This window comes from Tyto alba, unplaced genomic scaffold (assembly GCF_018691265.1).
Source record: "Tyto alba isolate M040663 unplaced genomic scaffold, T.alba_DEE_v4.0 Super-Scaffold_10, whole genome shotgun sequence".
Lineage (NCBI taxonomy): Eukaryota > Metazoa > Chordata > Aves > Strigiformes > Tytonidae > Tyto > Tyto alba.
The window spans coordinates 27347407-27358714 of record NW_024881262.1 but is presented as its reverse complement, the minus strand read 5'-3'; positions in this window follow the sequence as shown (position 1 = coordinate 27358714).

Below are 11308 nucleotides of genomic sequence, written 5' to 3'. Positions count from 1 at the left end.
TTCCCTCCCCGCAGCGGGGGCCCAGCCCGCGGGGGGGGGGGGCGGGACGGGCGTGAGGGGGCACGCGCAGCGCCCTCTAGCGGTGCGCGGGGCTGCCCTGCCGCCCTCGGGCTGGGCGCGGCGCCCGCCTGAGGGAGGGAGGGAGGGAGGGGCAGGGGCGAGGGCGAGCGCTCGCCACGGCCAGCGGCTCGGCCGTCGCCTCGCCTGCTCCGCGGAGCAAGGGTTGGCCGCCCCGCGGGCGTTCAGGCTTTCCCCTCGCTCGGTGTGTGGGAGGAGTGGGGGGAACACGACGCCTCCACCTGACGGTTCGGGGACGCGGCTTCGTGCTCCCGTCATGGCGAGCGCCTCCCCTCAAGCTGAGGAATCGGACCCCGCCTCAAGCCACCCTGGAACCCGCAGCCAGGCCTGGCACGTTACTGGGGCTGGAGGCTCCGGGGCACCAACCGGCCCCGCTCCCACCCAGCGCCGAGAGAGCTGCAGGGCCCGGCAGGTCCTCGGAAGCTCCGTCCCGAGGAGCACACATCACACCCTGCTCGGGTGGGGTTTGGGTGCCCCCCTGGACACGCACCAGCTGCCCACACACGGCTGAGTCGGTGGACGTTTGTCACAAGTGTTCCTGCTGCCCGCACCAGCGCTTCGGAGACCCCAGCGTCTAATGCAGCAGTGGATCCACAGACTTGGGGCAGGTATGACCAAGAGATGGGCACAGGAGGGATTTATTTAGCTTTGCCAGGTTTTAGATCACTGGGAATGTACGGAGGGAACTTCTGATATTCCCACTGTAAGGACCACCGAGGCCATTCCTTTCCCCTCCAGATCCTGTGTTTCAACGCTGCCAGTGCCATCAAGGCGGCCCTCTCCCTGCTTCTCTGTTTGGCCTTTTGGGGAAATGTCTGATAGAACCTCTCCTTTTCCCCGCTTGTCTCTGTGTTCACCTAGAGGTGACCATGTTAAAATAATCAAGGAGCTCCACCTGTATCTTTCTGTTCCCTCTTCCCTTCAGGAATTGCCCCAGCTTTTCAGCCCAACTTAAACTGATCATGCATCCAAAATACAGGAATTTGCGTCTTGACTCCAAATACACATTTAGCGCTTCTGGTCCTCATCAAACCGTACAGCTCATTCCTCACCTGATGCTGTTTTCACACACACCACATACAGCCCCTGTGTGCTCACTGGGTGCATCTCCCACATTAACATGCTTACCAACACCACCCCCACCTCCCTGTTGAGCTCCCTGCAAACACCCAATAGGCCGTTTCTGGACCATAACTCTTGTACACATTCAATCCCTAACCTGACTTCATTTCATGGCATAGCATCTTCACTCTCACTTTCAGCCTATGTGGATATTGCCTGTAAAACGCCCAATTTCTCCTTCAACTTACTGCCAGGAACACCTTATGCGCTGAACCAAGCCAACAAACTGAAATAACATTTAAGCAATTTCCCACCAAGTACACATTCTCATATACACCTCCCTGTATCACATCCTCTGGAGACACAGAGTGTCCCGAACAGTCTCATGTCAACCCCTCCCTACTATATCCTGCGCTGCTCTGGCTGTTACACAAAGTACTTACTTGACACCCGACATCCAAAGAGTTTTACCAGTCTTGTCTAATTTCTGGGATATACTCCCTCAGGGTATTGTGTATGAGCTGGCTTCAGCAGTTGCCCTCAGTAGTGTTCCAGGACCAAACCTCAGTAACCCTATCAACAACATTATTCTGCTCTATTCTTACATTCCCTGATAGAGCTAAATAAGTAGGTTTGGATTCTATCTGAGAACAAATGTAATCCTAGCAAGACAGATAGTATAAACTCTCTAGAACTACAAGTAAATCTTACTCTCAAAAATTATGGTAATAATTGAATAATCAAATATGAAATCGCAAGAGTAGCAAGACTGACTAGGTCATACCCTTTTGACCAGAGGAAGCTCATAGTGCTTTTTTCCCACTGTCGCTGGCTGATCTGCTCAATTTGACTTTTTTCTAGTCAGACCCTTGAGGGTCCACACTTCTAATAGTGCAGTCCAAGAAGCAGCTATAATTTTTCCTACCTCTGTTGATTGTTTCTTCTAGTCTATCAACACCACGATTCTGGAGAATGAGTCCTGCTATCCAAACAAACTGGGTTAGGTCCTCAGCTGTTTGTGATCACTAGGACAAATAGAGTGGTAAGACTAAATATTAGGGTCTTGAGTGCACCAGCAGGCTCTGCAACCTCTTCCCCCTACCCTCGGGTGTTTGGCCGCTTGCCTGCGCATCAGGCCAGCTCTGATGTGGTGCAGCTGTGTGACGTTGGAGCAGGCTGCTGAGAAATAGCCAAGCTGTGAGAAGTTTCATCTGGGTCCTCTCTGCTGTGCCTTAGGAGCTGCCTTTAAGAACAAGACCTTGCCCCTTCCTGAGTTGTACTGTATCTGGCCTGCTCAGTTCTTGCTTTGATTTTGGACCTGCCTCACTGCTGTGGATGTCTGGCTCACCCTTGTTACTGCTGCTGAACCTGCTCTGCTCTTGTTTAGGTACTGTGGGACTGTGTTTCTTGTCAGTGGTGATACTACCTCTGCCTGCCTTGCCATCACCTTCCCGGTTCACCCTCCCCTCCTCAGTAGCCACTGTTGCTGCTCCCTGATACTAAAAGCCTTGCAGCACAAGTGTTCTCACTGCTCATCTACCTCTCTAGCCAGTGTTACGTACTTAATATTGAATGAGTCCTTCTGAAACACTCAATAAACTATTTCGTATGCTAGTAGAAGCAACCTTCAGTAGCCATCCCCTCTCCTTCACTGGGAGAGCGGCAGAAAGCAGGGCTTAATGTGTAATTCCCCTCACACACCCAACTGCTGTGGTTTTATTTCTACTTCCATGTCGTGTTTTTCACCTCCCTGAACCTCTCTGCCTTGGGAGACCATTTTAAGAGACCTGGGTAGGAAGCAAAGACTCCACTTCAAATTGGTGAAGAACAGCTAGTATTTCCAGAGATCTAGAAGGGGGAGGGGAGAGTACCAAAGAGGACAGATGGGATGTTTATTTAGAAAACTTAATGCGATTACTACTTAAAAAAAAAAAAAAGGAGGTTAGAAGTCTTGTATGTGTTTCCCTTGTGCCTGAAAATCAATTCAACATTTCAAACCTGGTGTCGTTTCAACATACCAGATTCCTTGGTGTTGGACAGCAAACATGTTGCTACTCTTCACTGTAGAGGTTACAGACTAGTCACACTGCAGTGCTGCATCTTTAAGGGAAAGTTATCAACTGAGAAGAAAGAAAAAGTAGGGGTCACCACATATACTCTCTCTGAAAGCTTGGATATGAAGAAACTGGTGGGGTTGTGTTGTTTTGTTATGGGGTTTGTCTGTTTTTTTCCCCTCGGACAAATAGAAGACAAATGCCAATGGCAAACTTATTTCTCATTGCTTGCTTGTTTGACTTGAGGTGTGTTTCCTCCTGTGTCGTTACAATTTGAATATCATGAAAAGAGAGGCAGGATAAGACTGGAGTGATTGTAACAGTTCTAGCATAGTCAGAGATGCCTGTGTTTTCTGGGCTGATGTTATTAACTAATTAACAAAATAAAAGCTAATAAACATGAAATGACAGTAACTACAGAAGAAAGGAACAACAAGCCTCCTCACAGCTTTTAAGATGAAGACTGAATTTTGCTAAAAAGCAAGCAAAAGATCGTTAGCGTTACTCTGCAAAGCCTGTGGGTCTTTCGTTAAGTGAACCATGGCTACCTGCTCACCCTTGTTACCATCCCAACAAGACGCAGCTGCAGGGACCTCTCCTGCAATACCAGCTGCACCAGTTAACTTGTCTGTGTCTTTTTGATTTCTAATTCTCCCTGCATTTTGTCTCATGGGATTGTCCTCTTAGTTTTGTAACCCCCAAATATCCAAGGGAGGGGTCCATCCGTGACATAGCTTCAGAATCGTGGTAAAACAGAGCATACTGCCACCCCCAGTCCATTGTTTTTGCCTCATTTTGTATTCATGACTGAACTGTAGACTTTCCCATTGTAACAATTTTTTCCCTCTGTGTTCAAAAGTATTCTCTCATGCTATTCTGGAGTGGCCATGTTTTCTTAAAGGTATTCCAGTTATTTACTAATCTCATATCAGGATCTCTCACTGAGAATTGTTATCTCTGATTTGAGAAGTTCAAGCCACATTTAGGGACATCAGCTTTTTACAGATTATAGGAGTGGCTGTGATGGCCCATTCATTCAAGTACATGTTCATGTATGAAGAACTGAATTCCTGCTTTTTTACTTGGGTCTGGTTTTGCAAGTAGCCTTTTTTGGGGAAAAAAAGGCATCTGCATTATCAAGGTTGAAACCTGGAGTAGTGCAGTACAATTTGTATCTTTACTAGTGCAGAGGAATTCCCTGTTCAAAGATAGAAAGTTTCTTACACTGTGGCTGAACACCAAAACACACAATGCTGTACAGTTTTATAACAGTGTTTGTTAGGTCTACCAGTTCTCTGCAACTTGGGGGGGGTGTGGGGTGTGGGGGGGTGTGTGTGTTTATGTTTGGTTGGTTGTTTTGTGGTTTGTTTGGGTTTCTTTTTTTTTTGTTTGTTTTTAACTATCTGCTGCTTTTCAGAAACACCCATCAAATAAACAAGAATCTATTTCTGTTTTGGATTCACACAGACGTGAGAATGAATATTCCCCAATGATTTTAAGGTCTCTGGGATCTCAGTACAAAAACCACCCACTAAGTCACTATAGTTAAGAGTTTTGCTTATTGTTCTCTACAAGCCAGTCACCCACAACTCACTCACTTCATTTGGGTGATATGTTTAAAGGGAATTTTCATAGGCTGAATTTGTAGCACATGTTCCTCAGCATTTATTATTCAACACAGCTTTCTTCTTTAGTTCTCCCAGCACTTCACCAATTCGAACCAGGCTAGTGGGTGTAGCTGCAATAGCTTTTCTCCAATTGTGCGAGCATGCCTGGCCTAATAATTGTTCTATTTGAATCAGCATCAAGTACGGTCATGCATTTTGCATATCATATTAGATCTTTGGTAATCAAGTTCCTCCTGTTGTTATTAAATTGTGTAGGTATAAGCAGAAGTCATGGGTACATCTGTGCAAATCTTAAGTTCTGTCAGATAAGATCAACTCCCCCTTTTTTCCAGAACTGGACCTGAGAGCCTTTACCAGATGCTAGACATGTTCTATGTTGATCTACTTTATATTTACAAAAGTACCCTGTAGTTATTTTTTTCCTTACACTGGTATTTACGTGAACTGTGTGAGTAGACTGTATATTATGGCTAATGTAAAAAATGTTTACCTCGCCTTTCAAATGTGTCGCAAACAGATTCCCAACATGCACATTAGAAGCAGAAGGGTATTGATAGAGCTCACAGCAGTTCACCTCCTCACTGAAGCTGTTTCTTTTTTTTTTTTTTTTTTCTGGTGTTGCCAAAGAAAGAAATTAAAGTTCTCCCAGATTTTTCACAGTCTACCACAGCCTCCCCTCCCAGATATAGTACCATAAATCCAAAATTAAAAATGAACTGTTGCTTCTTTAGGCTGGGGATTCTTGTTTTCTGTGCATGCCAGAAAAATCTCAGGTCCTCTATCAATTCAGATGAAGTACCAATTTACTGCTGTTCTAGCTCTTACATTTGCTAGCCAGCTCAGGATGATGACCCTTTCCAGATCACATAGCAAGAGCTCAAAATTAATTTGGACACCTTATTAGATTGTAATGCTTTGGAGGGGTGTGTGGTGGCAAGCAAATCCTGCATTTGCATAAGAGCTGGCCGTTGAATTTTGCTTCCAGGAGCATCATTCCTTTCCTCTTTGGTCATTTTCCCAACTGCCCCTCTGAGCTGTGAGGTTGAGAAGTACTACAGAAGCTCACACAGGGAGCTCCTCTTTCAAAAAATATATTGGTTTTATCTCGGTGGTATGTTTTATTATTGTTATTTAAGCAGGGATATTCTGACCTCTCTCCTTTGGATTTTAGTTGTGACTGAGATAGAAAAACTGATGGAAGACACTGGCCTTACTCGTTTTCTTGACTGCCTCATTTCACATCCAGGCAAATAACTATTACTGTGACTTCCTAAAGATGACTTCTTGGATCCATATGTCCTCTGTGCAGCTTTTCTTTGACCAAAGCATTTCCAGCGTTCTATAATGAAAAATCTTCTGCCTGATGACAGATAGATTGTTAATCCCCTAGCTGCTTTTTCTTCTTTTGAAGCTGGAAGACGACAACCACCTTTTTCAATAGATAGTAGTGACTCCCCTGACAAACACTTTATCTTCACTCAGAGGTCTTCTGACAAGCTTTTTTGAGAAACCAGTACAGGCTGATTATTTCACTGTTTTCACTGTATCAGACAAAAAAATATAAAGTTCTTTTTTTGAAAAAAAAACAAACCAAAACAAAACACCCCACAATGTAATACCAGTATTTGATAGTTGATTAAAATAGGCAATTCAGAGAGTATCTTACTGAGACAATCTCATGCTGTACAGCATGTCTGACATGATCACAGCAGTCACTTCTGGCTTTAATACCTATGAATCCAGTTCTGGTCTTCAGTGAGGTCTGATTATTTTTGTGAGTCCCCAGCTCGTCTCGGGTGTGAATTGTAAGTCTTAGGCTTCCAGGAGTGCAGGAGTTTTGTCAAAACAGGACTTTCACTTCAGTTCAGCTTGGAACAGCACAAAGCAAGTAGAGATGATCTGGGATTAGTGCTAAATATTCAAGCTGATTCTGAGCCAAACTGCTAATGTAGAAATACTGGTTGAGCTCTGCATGTATTCCAGTTTAATTTGGGTTTAGTGAGAATGCTACTGTACATACTTTTCTGGGAACAAGCATCTACCTCTTATATACCTGAGTTATCCCTCTGACTTAACAAATCAACAGACATTGACAACCTTGGGCTGTTTCTTACATGAATACAAATTGATGATGGAACTGGCTTTTATTGACTATTTCTGCTTACCAAAAATATACATGAATTACTGTTTGAGTGAATATGGAAAAAACGAACAGCAGGAGACTTGTCTCATGGTTTAATGTCCTCTTGTAACTGGATTTGGCCTCAAAATACTTCTTTCACTGAATTGCATTGCAGGGGCTTCTCAAGAAACTGCCTGGAGAATTTTTGCTTTCTGTTGCATCTCTGAGACAATCTCTAATTTAACAATTCTAACACTATAGGACTGTAAGAATGACCGTGTCAGAAATAAGTCCAGTATCCTGCTTCCAAAAGAGGGAAATGACAATAATGTAGGGAACATTAATAATATTGTAAATGTATAATGTTATTTTCCTAGCATAGTTTTCCAACAATTTGTGCCTCAGGGATCTCCAAAGACAGCAGCAACACCTTTGCATTTTATAGTCTTAGATTTCTCCTCCTTTGATTTGTCCAGGTGCTTCCCAAACCCTTTTGGCACACAGGGTACCTACCCTGTGGTAAGTAGTTCCTTGCTTCAGCTGTGTGGTATGGAGAAGTATCTCTGTAACAGCTCACCCATCCGCCTGTTCCACCTGAGGCGTGTAACCCTTGTGTTGGAATAGCTGGTGAACAATCAATCCCCAGCCACCCCTTTCGTGCTGCTCCTGATTTTGCAGGTGTCCATCATTCTACTTCAGCTGTCCTTTTTCCAGGCTGAAGACCATTCATTTGCTGCTTATATAGAAATCACTCTATATACTCAATCAACTGGGTTCTATTCTCTCTCTGTTTTTCTGGGTGTATATGTATATATATGTATATACTCTAGAGGATAGATAAAATCATATATGTGTATTTAATTTTCAAGAGCAGGGCACAAAGTGCAATGGAAGACCAGAACTGCATGCAGTATTAGAGATGCAGATTTATTCTGTGGCATAATGTGTTTTCTGTCTTGTTTTCTTTTGTAATAGCTATTAATATTCATTTTGCTTTTTGACTGCTACTGAAGGTTGACTTGATGTTTTTGCAGAGATATTGGGAACTTGTTCCTTTTGGTAACAGACAGTTCAAGGGTCCAAAATGTATGTTGTTTTTTCCCCGGTGCATCACTTGACATCTACTTGAATTTAATTTCTCTGAGTTTTGAGATGTCCTTAGATGATTCTTCAGTCAAGCACCATAACTGTTACTAACCAAATCACTTGGTCTTGGCAGAAAACTGCACCCTACTAAGTCCCTTTTCCAAGTCTTTCACAATTGTGATGAACAAATAGGTCCCAACTCAAGGAACAGAAAATGTCCCAGCTTAAGAGTCCTGTGGAACTTGCTGGTAAAATTATTTCACTGTGAAAATTTACTTTCCACTGTTCCTAAACAGCCGTTCATTCATGACAGGGCCTCCCTTTTAATCTAATGATAACTTAGTTTCACGAGCTTCTAAGAAGAGGCATTCTCAAAGGCCTCTGGAAATCCTAGTAATTATATGAACTGAATCTCCCTTGCATATCTTTGACTTAATGAAATAAAGACATTAGATCAGCATGGCATGAATTTCTGTACAAAATCTGCATCAACTCTCCCCCAGGTTTTAGCAAGACACTTGATATTTAGGCTAGTTCATCTATGAATTATCTTATACCACTGAGGTGAAAACAGTTTGGTCTTGGAGACTTGTTAGTATTAGTGTTAATGCTTTGTTCTATAACTTAATCTACTACTCTTCAGGGCGAAACAGGACCTCCAATGTATCCCTTCATCAAATAAAAAACGGGGGGGTTTGGCACAGAAATCTTCTCAAGTTCCTTTGCACTAAAATCAGATGTAAAACAAATCATTTTTTTTCCCCTTCATTGGTTGTATAGCCTCTGAGTAATCCCTTTAATCTTGATTTGTCTCATTGCCAGATGCTCTGGCATGCTTCCTTTTCCTCATGTATTTGAAAAAGAATTTACTAGTTTTCATACTTCTAGCAAGTTGTTCCTACAAGTATTCTTCAGCCTCTTCATGCTGTTTTCCACATGTAACCTGCAACAGTTTCCAATTCTGTTTTCCCTTATATTCCTCTATTGGGTGGAACTTCAACTAACTGAAGAATGCTTTCTTGCCTCTCTCATTGCCATGCAGTTGAGGTGTGCCAACTTTCTCTTCCAGGATGGGGTCTTTTTGGAACCTCTCTGTTCTCTGAATGCAGATTTCTAACCTTTTTTGCATGTGACCCATGTTCTGAAGAGTGGCCACTTTAATTTCTAAAGTCGCAGAATTGCTTTTCACTTTTTTTTTTTTTTTTTCAAATGAAGATGCTATTGTAGCTTCTTAATATGAATTAAGTATGATACTTAATCAACCTACAGCATACAGGTATTTCCCACTGAGGGACAGAGAAGGCTTTTGCTTCAAACATCTGTTGTCTATTTCCTGCCCGTGCTATTCCATGATTAGTGAGAACTTAGTTTTGACTGAGCCTGACTGGGGAGCATCAAGTGCCTGTTTAGCTGCAGCAGAGGAGCAGTTATCTCCAAGATAGGCAGGATTGCAGCTAAAGTCCTGCAGTTACTCTGGCTGGAGGCTGAAACAGTCTCATGTTAGGTAGGGTGTGGGCAGAGGTATGCAATGCCTTCCTTGTCTCGGTCTTCACTGACAAGATCTCCCCAGGCCTCTGTGCCTACAGGCAGGGTTCAAGGAGAGAGGCCACTAATAGTGGAGGATGATTTGTCCAGTCTGGGGGACCAGACAGGGTGATGCAAGTGTGCTGAAAGAGCCGGGCATGTGTCATAGCGAGGCTACTCTCATCTCTGCAAGGTCGTGGAGATCAGTAGAGGTCCCTGATGACTGGGGAAAGGCTGGGGTTACACCCATCTGCAAAGAGCGGGGAGGGTGATCTGGGGGACTCTAAGGCACTCAGCATCAATTTGGTCTCTGAGGAAAACCGTGGAGCAAGTCTTCTTGGATTCCTTTTTTGGGCATGAAGGAGAAGGTGATTGGGAATAACCAGCGTAGATTAACCAAAGGAAAATCACATGTGATTGATCTCAGTGCCTTCTAGTGGCGAGATGACTAGTTCTGTGGAGAAGGGAAGAGTAGTGGATGTCTCATAACTTGACTTGGGCAAGGGTTTTGTCAGGATCTCTTACTGTACAGCTGTAGCCAGGCTGGGACATCATGGTGGGGAGGGATAGTGTGATGGTGAGGGGCTGGAGCACTTGCCCTGGGAGGAAAGGCTGAGGGACTGGCCTCTTTGTTAGCCTGGAGAAGAGAAGATTTGGGGGACATCTCAAATAGCTGCTTTCTGGTATGGAAGAGCCTGTCTCTGTCACCTCACTAACCTCTCTTTATTGAAGTGCATAGTCAAAGGACAAGAGGCAGTTGTCTTAAACTGAAGCAGGGCAGGTTGCTTCTTAACAGAAGGAGCAGGAGGGGAATTTGTTTCCCCATGAAGCCAGTCAAGCCCTGAAACAGGGACTGGGAAAGGTGTGACAGAGACTTAAAAGTCTATGTCCTTTGCAGACTTTTAAGATCCAACTGACAAAGCCCTGAGAAAGCTGCTATGGATTCAGCATTGCCTCTGTTCTGAGTAGGAGACTGTGCTGGAGCCTGAGAGTCCTTCCAAAATGAATTATTATACAACAGCTTGATATGCGGTGCAATTCAAGAATTTCCATTCTTGAAGATTTTTACTTCAGGCTTACCTTTCTGATATCTACAGGGCCATGCTTGTGTCCTCCTTTGTGCTTAATATATGGACACATGAGGCAATATTCAGCTAGCACTATTTAGTTCTTTTCAACTGACCAGTTATTTCATGGTGGGCGGCATCTGAGGTGGGCTACAGGGGTCAAAAATAAATTATCCAGTATACAGATGTGTCTGCAAACTGAAGAACTGCCTGGGAACTGATGACATCCCACTTTTGGATTGCTGATACATTGCAGCTAGGTCAGTTGGTCTGTATGATGTGTATTCCCCAAACACCCTAATCCACTCCCATTTTATGGGGTCATTATTTTCTTTATCCTTATGAAAGTGTGCTGTGACAGGAGCCAGACTGCCTGCTAATATGAGCGAGTAGAGAACGTGTGTCTATATATCCCAAGGAGTGTTTTCGCATCAAATACTTCCTAGCGCTCGGGGGAGGGCAGCTGATCGTGAGACTTCAGCGCTGTTGCCTGCCGTCTCCGCTTCCGAAACGCAAGTTTTCCAAAGTCCCGGCGGCTTTCCCAAAGCCCAGACAGCACCCTCACAAGAAGGGAGAGGGAGACGGGCGACAGTTGATGCGTCTTCACGCTGGTCTCTCGGAGGCTTCCCCGCGGGGCAGGCAAAAGCGGCCGCCGGCCGGGCTGAGGGCTGCGCGCCTGAGGGCAGG